The 16,432-nt window shown below is 47.1% G+C and overlaps 1 long non-coding RNA gene across 5 annotated transcripts in view; it reads left to right on the top strand.

Moving 5' to 3' along the window:
* Nucleotides 1–11,824, top strand: part of LOC102118340 (uncharacterized) — a 173,662-nt gene extending 161,838 nt beyond the window's left edge. For 4 of the 5 annotated variants that reach the window (XR_012421618.1, XR_012421615.1, XR_012421617.1 and 1 more), the window contains one exon: nt 4,093–5,551. This is a non-coding gene — a long non-coding RNA (uncharacterized lncRNA). Of the gene's footprint in view, nt 1–4,092; nt 5,552–11,419 lie in introns of those variants that run through there. The other variant, XR_010580158.1, reaches the window with a different exon arrangement.
* The last annotated feature ends 4,608 nt before the right edge of the window (nt 11,825–16,432 follow it).

Here is a 16,432-nt window from a genome sequence, read left to right as displayed (position 1 = left end):
AAATTTATGAGACAAACCTGGTGAATGTTTTACGAGACAAATGGTTACTATTGGAATAATTGATCTAGTCTTTCAACGTAAGAGCTTAATACGCATTATAAAATTTTTAGAAACTGAAGCAACCCCTGTACTTGCTAATCTTATTTATTAACTATCAAAATGTCTCCAGGCAATATAGCCATGTATTCCAAATTAACAACAGGTGATTGCTAAATATATTACTTTCCCATTTTAGTGTTTTCCCCTAATTGTCTAACACTTCTCTTAATTAAATATGCATTTGCTTAAATAGTGTATCCGTAATATATTTAAGTTGTTCATCATGAAATGCCATAAATTAATTTTACTCAAAGTATTTTATGGCACCCCTTGCACGTACAACAGTTCCTTCCAAAAGGTGAAGGTTAGGTTTCTTAAGACACTTCTCATTAGAGAATTGTTGATTGTGGAGTTACAGATTCTAGGTAGAACATTGTGTTGGAAGAACTTTATTACTGCTGAACCAATGGAAGTCCTACAGATAGGGTTTTTTAAAATTATGATCACTAAAATAGAACCAAAAATACAGCACACTAAATAAGTAAATGAGTATTAATGGTAGAGATGTATTAAATTAGTAGCCATTAATACAGTTACATTGATTTCCATTTATCTTTAATACCAAGTTAAAAGAGGAAGGAGGAAGGGAGGGAGGTGGTCACTGTTGAAAACAGAAAGCCACCCTTGTACTTCTCCCCAGAAATCCACAAACCTGTCCTTAATTTTATTTCAAATGTTCAATTTGTACTTGTTTGTAGTGACCTCAGGGCCATCTGGTAGGTTTGAAGGAAGTGAGCTTTCCTGAAGCTCTTTCTCCACACGTCCGAAGGAAGTGGAAAGTGAACAATCTTTCTTTGAAGGGATTTCGTCCTCACAGGGATGCAGCAAACCACTGCAGTTTTGTCTGAAGTTCAAGCTTTATTCATGAAGGACATTGATTTGACTGCCTTCTCAGTAAGGTTTTAATAGTGACATTTTCTCCAAGTTTGGATGCAAATAAAAATGATTTGATGATTCTTTGAACTCTCCAGGGTCCTCCTTAGGTAACCCCAAGCCTAGGTAGATTTTGTAAATGGAGGGAGAGTAACTAGCAAGATCAAAGCTAATTTTCACTGATTTTTGTCAGGCTGAAGAAATAGTTTCAATGCACTACAGCCTTCACATGTTCTCTGACCAAGTGTCTTCATTTGGGGACTGTCACAGCACAAAGGTTTAACAGATAGGTCATGCCAGTAGAGGAGAAATCTCTCCAACCTTCCTCCCCATCCATTGGCAAACAGCGCCATTAACAGCTGCTTTGAAAGCCGTGACATGCCAGGATCACCCTTGGTGACCACCAGTATGGCCAGGTTGAAAGCTGTGCTTGTGGCAACAGCTTGGAAACTTCAACTGTGGCAGGGGAAAGAGTGAGGGCCTGCCAAAGCCTGGCCAGGAGGAGGAAGCCTTGGTTGTGATGACTCTTCAAGAGATACAGGTGATGCCACGTGGGAGGTTATCAGTGAGGTACCTTCCAGACCTGAGTCAGCCTCCTGAGCCAGCAAGAACCCCGTTTTCAGTGCCCCCGTGAAAATTCCTTTTAATTTTTATTTTTTTGAGACGGAGTCTTGCTCAGTTGCCCAGGCTGGAGTATACTGGCATGATCTCGGCTCACTGCAACCTCTGCCTCCCAGGTTCAAGTGATTCTCCTGCCTCAGCTGCTGAAGTAGCTGGGATTACAGGTGTGCGCTGCCATGCTGGGCTCATTTTTGTATTTTTAGTAGAGATGGGGTTTCGCCGTGTTGGCCAGGCTGACCTCGAACTCCCGAATGCAAGTGCTCCACCTGCCTCAGCCTCCCAAAGTGCTGGGATTACAGGCCTGAGCCACTGCGCCCTGCCGAAAAATTCTCTACTCAGGGCTTTACTTATACCCTTCATGCTCAAAGCAGGTAGTGCCAACAGAAGTGAAGGCTGAACCAGCAATTTACGTGAAATATACATATGTTGCTTCTCTCGTCCACTTTATAAAAATCTTAAACAAAGGCCAAATAGGCGAGGATTTAAATAGGTACATTTCACAAGATTTGTGATTTCATAAATGCTCATCTTTATATACATTTGTATGAGGGAAGTGCTGGGAAGGGAAGTGCATGGTCCCTTAAATGATACAGAAGGGCTGGGCAGGCGCGGTGGCTCACACCTATAATCCCAGCACTTTGGAAGACTGAGGCAGGCGGATCACCTGAGGTCAGGAGTTGGCCAGCCTGGCCAACATGGTGAAACCCCGTCTCTACTAAAAATACAAAAATTATCTGGATGTGGTGGCTCATGCCTGTAACCCCAGCTACTCAGGAGGCTGAGGCAGGAGAATCGCTTGAATCTGGGAGGTGAAGGTTGCAGTGAGCTGAGATTGCACCACTGCACTCCAGCCTGAGCAACGGAGCGAGACTCCATCTCAAAAATAAAAATAAAAATAAATGAATAAATGCATAAATGATACGGAAGCGGGGAAGGGAAGTGCTGGGTAGAGGAAGGAGTAGTTCCTGGCTAGGGCTCCACCCCCAGGCCTGTGCCCCCGAGCCTAGGTGAAAACTGGCATTTTTGTTTTCCTGTCCAAATGTTGCATTTCCCAAGACCACCCTGGCTGCCACACCCCCATCTTGTGCCTATGAAAACCCTGAGACCCTAGCAGGCAGACACGCAAGTGACTGCCCGTTGTGAGGAGCACATCAGCAGAAGACACCAGTGGCTGGATGTCAAGAGCACACTGACAGGCACCAGCAGAACGACACAGAGTTTGGCTGGGGCAGTCAGAGAAGGGATGGGCCACCAAGTGGCCTGACTCCAGGAGAAAACCATCTCCCTTCTGGCTCCCCCATCTGTTGAGAGCTACTGCCACTCCATAAAACCTTGCACTCATTCTCCAAGCTCACGTGTGATCCAATTCTTCCAGTACACCAAGGCAAGAACCCCAGGATACAGAAAGCCTCTGTCCTTGCAATAAGGCAGGGGTCTAATTGAGCTGACTAACACAAGCCCCCTGTGGATGGCTAAACTAAAGAGCACCCTGTAACACACGCCCACTGGGGCTGTAAACATTCACCCCTAGTCATTGCCGTGGGGTCGGAGCACCATAGCCTGCCCGTCTGTACGCTCCCCTGGAGGTCTGACCAGCGAGGCACTGAAGCAGCGAGTCACACCGCCATCACACACCCTGCGAGGGCGACAAGGAAACCTTTCCTGTTTCACAATCATAGCAACAGAAAGAAAGCCCTTATTTGGGCTGCTCTCCACCACTTGGAGGTGTCTTGAACGCTCTTCCCACTTTGACTTCTTTCCTCTGTGCCCTTTTCTCTAATTCATAAGCACTGATCAGCTAATAAGCTATCCTTCTCAAGCAACATACTCTATTTCCACTAGACTTTTCTGGAGCCATTATTCCTTAATCCAAAGTCGTAACTGGAAACGTCAGATATCTCCTGAAGTGTGTTGTTTTCAGTATGATGTGCATTTCGGTTAGCCTGGCCATTCAGTCTCTGCAATTCATCGGAAAATTGCTTGTCTCAGCCACCTGAGCTGGCAAGAATAATTGTACGTCTCTAGGGAGAAGGTAGCTCCCTCTCTTTTCCCACCGTCTTCTAGGAGAGTTCGGAGGAGAACATGTATCTTATTTATCACAAGGCTACTAACCTTGTAAGTAGCCAACACTTTGCGCAGAAAACACTCCAGATGTTTCCAAGTGGATCTTGGGAAGTGAGCATTTAGGAGGCTCCGTTTGATCCATGAACACTCGTGATACTTTGACTTTCTCTGACCCTATAAATAATACAGCTGTGGTAGATAAGCCGAGCAACCCTGGGAAAAGCTCTCGAGGTCTTCATGGGAGCTCTGAAAGGACACAGGGCAGCACGACTTCCTTTCCTACAGCCGTTGTGCTCCCGGGGCTCTCCCGTTGATATCTGCCACTACAAACAAGTTGAGTTTCCTGGAAAAAATGTCAAGTTCCCTATAGAAGTGGTCTGGAGCAGGGTTCTTCATTGTGTTATCTTTCTATGTACTGTTTGGTTTTTCTTCTAGGATAACAGAACTTCAAGAGGAAAGGACAGTGAGAGACCATGACTAAAGAATTACTCCGTGAACAACTCAGGAGGACCAGCTATGATTTCACTGTCATTCAAAAAAGAGAAATAATATTTATTTCAGCTGCTACCCATAAAATATTTCTGAATGTGTGTACAATGTTCATGCTGCAATGGCTGCTGTGCCATGAAAGAGGTGTTGACACCTCGTGGGTGGCTTTTTACAATCCCCTTGGGCAGAGATTGGGGGATTGACGGCCCCGTCCCCTCATTTTCCACCGAGGGGCAGTTGGGACATACGTAAAAGCTCTTTCTCTAGTTAGGACCTGTTGCTATAAATCTAGCATCAAGAGTATCACTATTTTCTAAACACTTTGCCAGACAGCCTTCAGAGTATAATTTTCTGAAGTTTATAAAGCATAACTCATACACATACCTAGTGAGCATGTTCTGAAGGTATATTTAACTCCTGCATGAGGGAACAGGCAGGATGAAAGTGGGTTCTAAGAAAGAGACTAGCATACATGATCAATGGGAAAAACGATAAGTAGGCTTGAAACCACCTTTGCAAAAATAATAACCGAAGAGATTAAGACAGTGAAGGAGATCAGACCTAGCCGACCCCATCTTGCTTCTAGCCTTTAAGCTGTCCTTGTTCATTCCTGGGTGTAGGCTGAACTAACTTTGAGAAGGAATTCGTTCATGGTTTAACTATGAAACAAAAAAATTGATAATGGCCCTTTCCTGAAAAGACCCCCTTCTTGCCTGGGGACCAGTCTGCCTTTGCAGGACTAACACATTAACTACAAGAGTAGAAATTACAGTTTAGGGGTCCTGCAGCCTCTGGCTCCAAGAGTCTGAACCTCCCCACATTGCTCCTGGGGATAACATCACTATTGTAAAACCTAATATCAGTGCTTGAGATATTTTGCAGACCCTGCACTTGATGGATCAGCTGACACCACCCAGACCCGTAATCTGGCTCAACCAGTTCTGCCATCGCACCAGGAACAGAAGACAGCAAGAAACACTCACTTTGACCCTCTATGATTCCATCTTTATCCTGACCAATCAGCACTCCCCACTTTCCAAGCCCCTACCTGCCAAAGTATCTTTAAAAACTCTGATCCCCGAATGCTCAGGGACTCCGATTTGAGTAGTAACACAACTCTGGTCTCCTGCACAGCCAGCTGTGTGTGAACTACTCTTTCTCCATTGCAATTCCCTTTTCTTGGTAAATTGGCTCCGTCGAGGCAGCAGGCAAGGTGGACCCATGGGGCAGTTACAAGACGGCAAAGTTAGAAACAAGACTGGCAATGCCCCATGGGTCAAAAATAATTCACAACATTGGGGCTTCATTAAGTTTTCTACTGGACAGAAACAATTTGCAATGTATCCTTCCTCTACATTGTTTGCCACGTCAATTGTAAGCATTAAATAAAAATTTAAAATAATTATTTTAGAGCTTCAGGTGCACCTTACATGGACTTGTTAGATTGTTAGACGCTGCTTAGTGTGACATTGAAAGAGGGCACAATACTTTTTTTTTGCCTTACTTCTAAGTTGTGGGTATCCTTTTCTTAACACTTCTTTTCTGTGATTCTGTACAAGACAATTGTTGATGAAATGGGATTTTCTGGATGGGAAGTCCGTGTACTTTACTGAAACCTCTTTCTACAGTTCTCAGTCTTTCAAGTGGGATTCTGTGAGCTGACTCATGACTGCTGAGCATCACTGGAGATCGGCTTCAATGGTCCTCAATGTGCAGAACATAAATAGCAATTTCTACCATCCCTCGATACCATTTGTGGGGCCTTTTATATGGAGTATATAAAAGTATTTGCAGGTCTTGGTTTATCTGTCCCCATGTGACATACCTATAGAACAGGTATTTTCATCCCAGCTACTTATTATAAATATTTAATAAGTAGGCTAATGGTTTGGAATTCTATTTCTCTATTTGCATGAGTCAAATAATAGACCAAATTCTTTCACAAGGAGGAGATGTTAACATACCAAAAGAAACTGAAACAAGAGCATTGAACTCACGGCGCCCTTCAGAAACACCTGCCAACAATGGGGCAGAGTGTCCAGCTGCCTGGCCAGTGTGTGCAGGGGCGGGGCCCTTCCTGTTCACAATGGCTTTGCCCGGCAGTTAAAATGCAAATGGAAGGCAGACTGAGAGTGCATCAACCTCTCACATCTCAGAGTCTAAAAGGCGGCCTTTCAGTGCCTTCTGTTCAAATTGCAAATGCTCTTCCTTTATCCTTCGAGGCCTGGGAGACAGTTCTGAATAATTCTTCCCCAATAAATTGGCTTTCCTTTTCCCAGCGACGAAAGCCCTTATCGGTTTTAAAAGTGCAAAGGACAAACTTTATTCAAGAGTCTTAAGGCAGATGAAGGTTCACAGACACTACAAGGGCAGTTCCAGAGCCTCCACGTACAACCGTGTCCTTATAACGACTGGTCCTTGTAAGAGGTCAGCAACACTATCCTGTTTTCCTGTACAGGCCTGGGATTCCCCTTAATTTCTTTGCGTCAGCTTTGTCAGCACAATTACCCAGAGTTCCCAAGAATTGGGACATTTCCAAGAAATTGCCCAGTGGGTCAGAGGAGTGCTGTCAAATGAGATGGACCATCTTCAAATCAAAACGTGGGTGGTTTCTGCTCATTGCTGAGTGTTTCACTTCCATTCTGGAGTCTAAGAACATCACTCCAGGAGATACAATGTCAAGGGCCCCCGCCACTCTCCATCATTGCCCAACTCATAAGAATCATCCCCCAAATTCCTTCTATTTCTCCAAGGTGGGGTAACCCAGGGCTGGGTAAGCCTGTTAGGGCAGGTCACAGTGGCACATACAGAGGAGGAACTCAGACAGACAGACAGAAAGTGACAGGGGACCAGCAGCACTGTGTGCTCATCACCACCCTTAGGAATTCAAGGGCCCTGTCCTGGTACCTGGGCCACCTTCTGAGATAAGTGCTACTGAGGTTCACGGCCAAGACCCTTGCAGGAAATTCGGAAAGCGGTTGGTTTCCATGGAAAAGTAGTCTGACTCAGAAGGCGTTTATTCAACAAGGTGGAAGCTGACAGCATGTTTCTTTGCTCTGGGCCCTGGAATTAAACTCCTAAGAGACCCTATTCTTTTCTGACGACTGCTTCTTTGGAAATGGTACAGCTTGGATTTTCAGGGCAAGAAACTCATGTTTTCTTGGCTTGCTGAACTGCATAACAAAAGAAACAGACATGGGGACCTGTCTGCAGCCTACAGTTGGTTGTCAAAAGAAAGAAGAGAAAAGTCCTTCTTCAATTTTTAACCATCCAACTGATCTCAAGTATGCAGCCCTTCCCTAGGCAGGGGAGATCACAAGGACTTTATTACTTGTGCTCTCAGGGTAATGAGACTTTGGTCCTGCTCACCCACCGCCTCCTGTGGTCACGTCAAGGCCCCACCTCTTCTGCTCCTCACCTACCACTCCCTCGGCTGCAGTCCTGCCCTGGGTAGGAGGAGTCGTATGGGATGGGCCACTGTCTTGTTTTGCATTGTGCACACACCTGGCCAAGGTGGTGGTCTGCTTTCGGCTCAGGGTCTCATAAGTGGTCCATGAACTCACACCCATCAATCTCCAGCCATCAAGACTCAAACAAGCCCCTCAGGTTGGCAAAGATTGGGGGACTGACCTCATGTCATCCCCACATTTTCCACATTACCGCCAGTTAAGAATTTCAGCCCCCATGATCAGATGGGTGAGAAATAACCCATCTTCATTTTCTTCAAATTAGCCTGACTCTGACTCCATAGGTCCCACCCACCAGGCAGGAGAGGACTGAACCTCATGGCTACTGGCGCTTCCCCATCTTCTGAGGCTTCCTTTTCCACCTCAGGACCTCAGGAGAAGGGCCTCGGACATTCCACCACTATGTGTGTGGTCTGGCAGCTTTCTGCCCTATGCTCCTGTGGAGCTGGGAGTCTTGGACAAGACAGACTATCTGATGCCGGGGCCTCAGCCTTTTAAATGTACTCACGGGCCCTGAGGAGGTCTGGCCTCCTCCTGGGGATGCAGACAGGGAGCGACATGCATGTAACCCCTGCCCACAGGCTCCGTGAACCTCAGATCTGTTCTCAATCTAAGAAACACAATTCCACTTCCCCTTCACCTCTCTCACTCCGGGACACTTTGCACTACCTTTTCAATGGGCTTAAAAGAGTGGAGGAAAAATTGTCTTCAGACAACGTTAAACAGTTTTAAAACAGAAAATTTACTTACAGGGACTTCGTAGATGTTAGAAGAAATCACCAGGTAGCTCCAGGTAGCTAGGAAGTAGGAAGAGCCCACCTCTTCTTGGAATGAGGAAGAACACACATGAACTCTCATCTCATAAAATCCAATAGTCAACTACAACATGGCTTATGTGAGTGAAAAGATCCCAGAATGAGACCACCTGCGTGAGCCTGTGCCTGGTGGTCTCAGAGCATCCCCCTCCTCCCATCCATCCCTGCTCTGCCCTGTATCATGGGGGTCTGGCCTCTGCAGGCTATGAGCCCTGGGTTCCTGTGTCTCTGGCTTCTGACTGGGTTGGACCAATGGGAAGCCTGGAGGGACACGGGTGTGTACAGGAGTCTGGGTGGGCTTCTTGCCTCTCTTTGTTGGGCTGTCTTGCCTGGAGGCTCTTTCCTTCTACAAGCCAGCTTCAGCCACAGAGACCCAGCCTGGTTCTAGCTTCCCTCCAGTAAGTCTGATGGGCTCTGACAATTGCCTCCTTCCTTGTGCATCCAAGAGCTGGTAGCCACTTCCTGATGCTGTGGACACCAGGGTTGCCTCAGTGTCCCTTGTCTGACTTTTTGGCTCTTCTACCATCTACAAGGTCCCTGTGATTAAATTTTCTATCTTATAAAACTTAGGATGACTGTTTATCCTCACTGGGTCCTGACTTAGCCACTTACTACTGTGTGGATGTGGTCAAGCTTCTTTCTCCTGCTATGCTCGGTTTCCTCATCTGGAAAGTAGGATAATAATGGGTTCTTCCTTAGAGAGCTCACCCCAGAGTGAGTTTAAAAAGATAATCTTCAGAACTTGTTACTTGGAGCTCACACAGTAAGTGGTGGTGTTTGGAGTCTGTGCCAGAGGGTCCTGAGGTGTGGGCTGAGGGTGATCTTTGGTGGTGCCCGTTCACTGGATTCAACAACTGCCAATCACAGCGTGAGGACGTTGTTCACTTTTCCGGTGGTTTTGTTTTTTCTGTCTCTCTTCTTCTGGATACAACGAAAGCTGTAGTCTGTTCCTAGTATGTCTTTAGAACTTGGAGTCTCCATGACCAAGGGAGAAAGAGCAGGTCTCACACTGAGGAAGCAGAACACAACAGCATCGTTCTGTTTACATGGAATTTGCTTTTACAGCCAACTTCTACTGATGGCAAATGATACAGTGTTCCATTTCTGGAGGTGATAAAAAGTTCTTTTCATAATGATTTCATGTAAGTTTAAAAAAAAAAAAAAAAAAGATCGACTTGGAAAAACAGAAGTAAAAGAGTGCAGTTGGGAGGAGCTTGATGACCTGAGCTTGGAAGGCCTTTCCTGCAGACGTGCTCTGGGGCTATTGGGTTGAATCAGGACACGGAACAACAAAGACGGTTTCTGCCTTCAAGGAGTGCGTGGTTCTTGGCCAAGTTCAACAGGAATAATATGACAGAACATAATTAAATAGCAAGTAATTTGTTACAGATGCAAATTCTGCAAAAGTTCAAAGACGCATGGGCCAACGGGGTCGGGAGAAGGCGGAATGGAGGAGGCAACTTAACGGGAGGGATTCTCGGTGGTGAACACAGGTGCAGAGAAACGGGGACCTGGGTTAGGGGAGTGAAGGAGAGCGAGTGTGACAGTGTGGCAAAAATGGGTTTTGAGTTTCTGGGGTAGAGATCCAGGTCGGTGTCAGGGGTGCTGGGGGTTCTGGGAAGGAAAATGATGACAAGTTGAGGGCAGGAAACGTGGAGTTCTGCATCATTAAGCCTCAGTTTCGCGGGAGGCTGTAGTCCTTGCAGAATCGTTTTTGGCTGCGGTGTGCAGTCGACATCTGCGGCTGAACCACTGCAGAAGGAGGACAGGCAGATGCTGTCACCCTGGTGTAACCCTGTTCCTCCGGAGAGAGAGACTGGGAAGGGGCCAGGTGAGCAGGGCCAGGGGGCAGCAGCGCCATCAGGGCACTCATGGGTTAAAGCCTCATCTGGGGACACAGTGAGGAGCTGACCCGGGAAGGAAGAGGCTACAGAGTTCTTATCAGACCACACACACACACACACACACACACACACACACCAGAGATCCAACTCTTCCTACAGTTTCTCACCAGGAAAGGGGGTCATGGCTGGGTTGAAGAAAGTGAGGCAGGAGTATTTCCTTGCAAGGAAGATTTGTGTGGAGGGGTCTCTCCCAAGGGTGCTCATGTCAGGCAAAAGGTTCTCTCTGTGGGATCCCCAATCCATCTGATCTCCTTTCTGCAGGAGCCTTGCTCTTCCTCATGGAGACACATTTGCATCTAGAGGGAAAATTGTGAGTAAAAGAGATGACTACAAAATGCACATGTGGATTCCACCGTGGGAAAGTGGGGAGCCCGGGGCCGGGCACAGCATCCTAAACGAAGGTGTGTCACAGGACAGTCGCATGCTCAGGCTGCCCTCAACAGAGAAATAGGTGAAGGAGAGCATTTCTCTTTCCACAACTAACAATATTCTTATCTTAACAAGAACTGGTTTTTGTTTGTTTGTTTGTTTTGTTTTGTTTGTTTTTTTGAGACGGAATCTCACTGCAACACCCAGGCTGGAGTGCAAAGGTGCAATCTTGGCTCACTGCAACCTCCACTTCGCTTCACAGGTTTAAGTGATTCTCCTGCCTCAGCCTCCCAAGTAGCTGGGATTACAGGTGTGCACCACCACACTCAGCTAATTTTTATATTTTTAGTAGAGACGGGGTTTCACTGTATTGACCAGACTGGTTTTGAACTCCTGATCTCAATGATCTGCCCACCTCAGCCTCCCAAAATACTGGAATTACAGGCGTGAGCCACCGTGCCCTGCCTGTTTCCCTTTTTAAATTTGGTAGTCAGGATTTTATATTTTGCTGCAAATGATATGAGAAAATTCAAAGAATCACATAAAATCACGCTCTCCCCTGCCTGCTGTCACTTGCTATCTATCAGTGGCACCGATCTTCAGCGGTCGCCGTAACTAAATAGCCCATGCTCCTCAGCGGGGCTGCACACGTGCAATGCAGTTGCAATGTGTAACACGAATATGCAACATCTACAGAACAAATTTTCTTCTTTTCCAGAAACTATAAACATTGAAAGGAATGCTGGGGCCTCCAAAATCTGCAATTACATTTCTCATAAATGGCAACTCATTGTCATCCTGCGGACATGGATTAAACCACAGGACGGGGTCTGAACCGGGAACACTTGCAGGTTAACAGCAACAACATCCATCCCAACAGAATCACCCCCATCACGGTGAGCAATGAGCAAAAACATGGCTCAGAAACCGGTTCCCCAGATGTTCAATAAAGGACATTTAAATGAGACATTTACCATCTGGTTAATAACACAGCATTGAGTGGGACTTGGTAACAATATCCCAATACGTAAGCTTTTAAAATCAGTTCTTTTCCCTGAGCATAAAACTGCTTCTCCATCTGCCCTATGAAAACAAGCGATAAATAAATGTTTGTTCAACCTCATCCTTGTCAAAGTCGTCGTTCTTTGGGGTGGGGGGGAATATGTGTGTGTGTGTGTGTGTGTGTGTGTGTGTGTGTGTATATATATATATATATATAAACTGTCTTCACTGTGGGTTAAACAAAACTATCTGCAACATGTGCTATGATCGGCCTTTGCCACAGCACATGGGAGACAGGAACTCAGAGCTGCCAACAAATCCCCACCTTGTTAATTTTATCAAAGCCACAGATAATCTGAAAACAGGAAAGATGCTATAAATGGTGGTTCTGTTGTGGATCCATCTTGCAGCCGGTTTGACCAGCATCTACTCAGCCAGAGGGCAGGAGAGGGCAGGGCTTGAGATATCTCTAAATTCCTCGTTTCCTTTGCTTTCTAAGTCCTCATCCTGCTGGGCTTGCAGCCTGCCTTGGGGTCCCTTCAGCCTCCCCCGATTCCACCCTGTAGACCAAGTGGTGCTGAGCCTTCCACTAATGGCTGTGGTCACTCTGGGGCCACTACACATCCAAGGTCTACAACCTCGAGAGAGTCCTCAACACGGCTCATCCACCCTTCCCGCTCCACACAGGCCCTTGCACCAGTGGCTCAGAGTGGATGAGCAAGGTGACATGGAACGTGCATGTGAAGTGCTGTGAGCAGGGCCCAGCACCCAGCATGCAAACCAGGGGTGAGGAGGCGAGAGGGGACTCCTGCAGTCACCCTGAGATGACAGGTGCGGACAGGATGGTTTTGGGCAAACAGGGCCTGCAGTCACTCCCTGTGTAAGCACTAGCTATGATTGCGATCATCCACCTCATCTCCCTCAAATCTCCTGCCCATGCCTGCCCCATCCTGCCATACATTGAGCATAGACTCCTCCTCCTGGGGGAATCAGAAGCCAAGACTGGAGGGGCCCCACAGCTGCCTGCAGCCGCCCGCACTACCTACTCCCTGTGTGAGGCGTTCCTCCTCCCCCATGCCCTGCTCTGCTCTCCAGCTGCCACCAGCACCCCATGCAGGTCCCCACAGCCTTGTCTAGGGTGGGATTGGGAGATGGATGGGCACAGGGCCACTCACAGGATGGGAGCCTTGGGCTGTGACTAAGCTTCTGCCAGTGTCTGCTCCCTAAACTGCACAGGGAGGACAAGGGTGGGACCTGCCTGGTGGAGGGAGGGTTCAAGTATCTGGAGGAATGCGTAGCTTCAGAGAAGGCTCAATTAACATGAGCTGCTGGCAGCACCATCTCTTCCCTGGGAGCATCTCTGGGTTCTGACTCGTCCCCCACGTCCCTGGCTGAGGGTATCTTATTTCCTCCTCTCCACTGCTCTTTGCTGTAAGTACTGCTAATTATCTAAGAAACGGTGCAGAGTTGCTCCTCCATTCCTGACTCCGGGCTTGGTGCTCGGGATACAATCAGGGCCGAATCATCCACAATTCCTGATCTTGGGGGCATCCACGTGGCAAAGGAACAGACGGGAACTGGGTGGGCAGGCATCTGATCTCATGAGGGCACGAGGGGACGTGTGGGACAGTGGGTCCAGAGAGAGCTTCCAAGGGGGACGTGATCAACTGCAAGGCAAGGAGAAGAAGCAAAACCTTTCCAGGAGGATTCAGCAGCAAATGCACAGAAGCCCAGATGGAAAGGATCCCTGCCACTCAAGGGGAAGGGAAGGATAGAGAGGCAAAGGCTGAGTGAGCCCGTGGGAGCAGGGGAAAGCAGTCCTCTGTGTCTTCGGCGGAGGCTCTGACAGCTGCAGCATGTCTGGAAGTGGACACAGAGGAGCACCGAGGCCCACCGCAGTGGGCTGTGCGGAGTCATGCTGGAGAGGTGGCTGAAGGGCAGCTGCTATGCGGCTGGAAGGAAGGCGGCCACACTCCTTGGCTGGACTGGCCAGTCTCGGACAAAAGCACCAGAGCCATGGCTATGATAGACCTTGGCCATCTGGAGCCAACCTTAGGGAGGGTGGGAACACGAGAATGCGTGGCCAGGCTCCATTTCTCACCAACTCCAGGGCTCCAAGAGCTTGATCCGACCTAGAAAAATAAAGGCCGTGGCATGTCTCACTCCCATGTCGCGGCACACACCCTGACCCAGCTCTGCTCCTCTCACCCGATGATTGTGGTCACCTGTGGTCACTCCACCCCATCCCTGGGTTTCTTCTTCCTCCTGGTGTCTCCACAAATCGTGCAATCCTATGAGGCCACCTCCAGTTCACCTCTTTTACAAAATCTTCTCAGCCTCTACAGCCACACTGGCTTCTCTAGTCCTTGAGACTGTGGTTCACACCATGTTAACATTAATCCCAAAACACACCATCTCCATGTCCAGGTATCCAACACGTGTGTTCTCATTTCTACTGAGAAAGTAACCACAGACGGGGCCTCAGACAGTGTAGGAACTCAAAAAATGTAGGTCTGATTTTCAGAGGCCACAGTGTAACGACCCACTGTATACTTTCATGGACAGAAGAGAACCGTCTGCAAAACACTGATAATTCTCTTAAACTGCCTTCATTCATCACACTCTCATTCATGTATTCATTCCACATGTATGTTTTACGCATCTATTATGCTCCAGTCATCACATGCAAGATGTTTTTGATAAGAAGATGACTTTTAAACTGAAAAGAAGTATTACGGATGCTTTGGGATTTTTTGAAGTGGATGGTATTTTGAAACACTGTCCTGTATATCTAATTTCTTAGTACCCTCAGACTATACATCTAAGCCAGCCGAAGTGCTGTGACTGACCAGCATGGCACAGAGCATGGCACGGTGTGGGCTGCACAGCTCCCACCGGGCTGCTCACTTCAGAGCTTTGAGGATATTTTGTTTGCTTGTTCTGAAACGGAATCTCACTCTGTTGCCCAGGCTGGAGTGCAGTGGTGCAGTCTCGGCTCACCGCAACCTCTGCCTCCCAGGTTCAAGCAATTCTCCTCCTTCACTCTCCCGAGTAGCTAGGATTACAGGCTCCCGCCACTATGCCAAGCTAATTTTTGTATTTTTAGTAAAGACGAGGTTTCACCATGTTGGTCAGGCCAGTCTCGAATTCCTGAACTCAGGTGATCCACCCAGCTTAGCTTCCCAAAATGCTGGGATGACAGGAGTGAGCCATCACACCCGGCCAGAGCTTTGAGGATGTCAAGGGAGGAATCAGGAAAGTCAGGCCCAGAGTTATCTCCATTCTAAAAAGGAAACAGCAGGATTCAGTAAAACCTTAGGAAGTCCTTACAATAAACAAGCTCCATCCTAATCTTCAAATGCAAATCCCCTTCTGAATAAAATATTTCTTCCCCTTATCCCCCCGCCCCACCTCTCCACCGTCTTCCTAAACAATTTCCCTCCTCCACATTCTATGCGAGCATAAAACGCCCCTGCTGGCCGCAGGCTTCCCCACCATGCATGCGCTTCCCCACCATGCATGCACCTCCCCACTGGCCTCATGTAAATATTTAATATTCTTTGTTTAAGATCTGCCAATCCTGTATCCTACAGTCATTCAGAGCATGTTCTGATTAATATAGAGTTTGTCAATAGTGCCTGTGGCAAAGGGTAACTTTGGGTCCTAAAAGATCCAGCCCCTTTCATACGCTTAACTTTTATTTTGCCTGTAATAGATGTTTACTATAGAAAATACAAAAACTGTAGATAAACAAAGGAAACTATTATCTACAATCTAATAGTCTAGAGCATTGTATTATCTACAATACAATAGTCTAGAGCAAATCACTGTTAGGGAAACTCTGGAAGACTATTCAACAGAATGCAACTGTCCAAAATACGGTTTTTTTTGTTTTTGTTTCTGTTTCGGTTTGGTTTGCTTTTTGAGATGGAGTCTCACTCTGTCACCCAGGCTGGAGTGCAGTGGCATGATCTTGGCTCACTGCAACCTCTGCCTCCCGGGTTCAGGCAACTCTCCTGCCTCAGCCTCCTGAGTCGCTGGGAATACAAGTGTGCGCTGCAATGCCCAGCTAATTTTTGTATTTGTAGTAGAGACGGGATTTTGCCATATTAGCCAGGCTGGTCTTGAACTCCTGACCTCAGGTGATCCGCTGGCCTCAGCCTCCCAAAGTGCTGGAATTGGAGGCATGAGACACTGCACCCAGATACAAAATGCAGTTCTTACAAAGGATGATGTCAGCTCATACCAGCTCATTACTACTTAGCGTACACGCTCCTCTTTTAACCAGGAGTCATAATCCTCTCACAAAATTTTTGTTTGTATTTGCCGAATCCTTGGAGTAAAGGTCTAAAAGGAGGAACTCTGGGTCCCGATGTATGCCACTTTAAATGGATTTTGCTACAAATTGTCAAATCGCCCTCCAGGACTTTATTCCAATTAACACCCTTGTCAGCTGTGAGCCTTCTGATTTCCTTCTATTTGCCTCACACTCAGCTCATCCGTGGCCTTTCCAGGCAGTAAGAAATGATACCTTATTGTTTTCATTTTCCCTCTTTTTTGTTAAATGCCAGTTTATGTCTGGTGAAGACTTTTCTAAGGCAAATTCATGTAAAGAAGGGATCAGGTGGACAATTGATAGAAATGCCAGTGGTTCTTTCCTGAGTTTAGGAACACACATGACAGATCGCTTGCTGTATTCCAGGCAAGACCGTCTCCTTGCCCCCAAAAC

Source organism: Macaca fascicularis, chromosome 12 (assembly GCF_037993035.2).
Source record: "Macaca fascicularis isolate 582-1 chromosome 12, T2T-MFA8v1.1".
Lineage (NCBI taxonomy): Eukaryota > Metazoa > Chordata > Mammalia > Primates > Cercopithecidae > Macaca > Macaca fascicularis.
The sequence above is the reverse complement of the archived record's forward strand: the minus strand, read 5'-3'. Positions and strand labels throughout refer to the sequence as shown.